General features: G+C 34.6%; 1 pseudogene; it reads left to right on the forward strand.

The window, feature by feature from the left end:
* The first annotated feature begins 303 nt into the window (after positions 1-303).
* On the forward strand, positions 304-660 carry LOC109377577 (40S ribosomal protein S3a-like; annotated as a pseudogene).
* Positions 661-771: the final 111 nt, after the last annotated feature.

Below are 771 nucleotides of genomic sequence, written 5' to 3' on the forward strand. Positions count from 1 at the left end.
GATACACTGGGTTAAACATATAGCAATAGAAAGGGAGCCATTAATGAAGAAGATGTAAATCCTTTTAATGACAAATGTCTTAACCACTTCCAAGTTTAAAAAGGACACAGCTAGATTTAAAATAGTCTTTAAATATGTCAATTAAAGAAACAGTGACCAAAGAATGCTGTTTAATGTGCTTTCTAGACCTGTTCTATCCAATATGATGGTCACTAGTCACTTTAACTGTTTAAATTTAAATTAATTGAAATTAAGTAGCATTAAAAATTAAATTCCTTGCCTTTTGGCTTTCTGAGCATCACCATGGAGGTTGGCAAGAACAAGTACCTTATGAAAGATGGCAAAAAGGAAGCCAAGAAGAAAGTGGTTGACCCATTTGCTACGAAAGATTGGTATGATATGAATGCATGAATATGTACAATAATATGAAATATTGGGAAATCACTAGTCATGAGAACTCAAGGAACCAAACTCACATCTGATGGTCTCAAAGGTCGTGTTTTTGAAGTGAGCCTAGCTGATCTGCAGACTGATGAATCTTCATATAGAAAACTCAAGCTTATTACCAAGAACGTTCAGGGCAAAAACTGCCTAATTTCTATGGCACGGATCTTACCCGTGGCAAAATGTGCTCCATGGTCAAAAAATGGCAGACCATGATTAAAGGTCATATTGATATTAAGACTACTGATGGTTATTTGCTTTGTCTATGTTGATTTTACTAAAAAAAAAATGCATCAAATTCTGAAGACCTCTTTGCTCAGTATCAAC

The sequence above is a fragment of the Hipposideros armiger genome, unplaced genomic scaffold (genome assembly GCF_001890085.2).
Source record: "Hipposideros armiger isolate ML-2016 unplaced genomic scaffold, ASM189008v1 scaffold_1457, whole genome shotgun sequence".
NCBI classification, from domain to species: domain Eukaryota; kingdom Metazoa; phylum Chordata; class Mammalia; order Chiroptera; family Hipposideridae; genus Hipposideros; species Hipposideros armiger.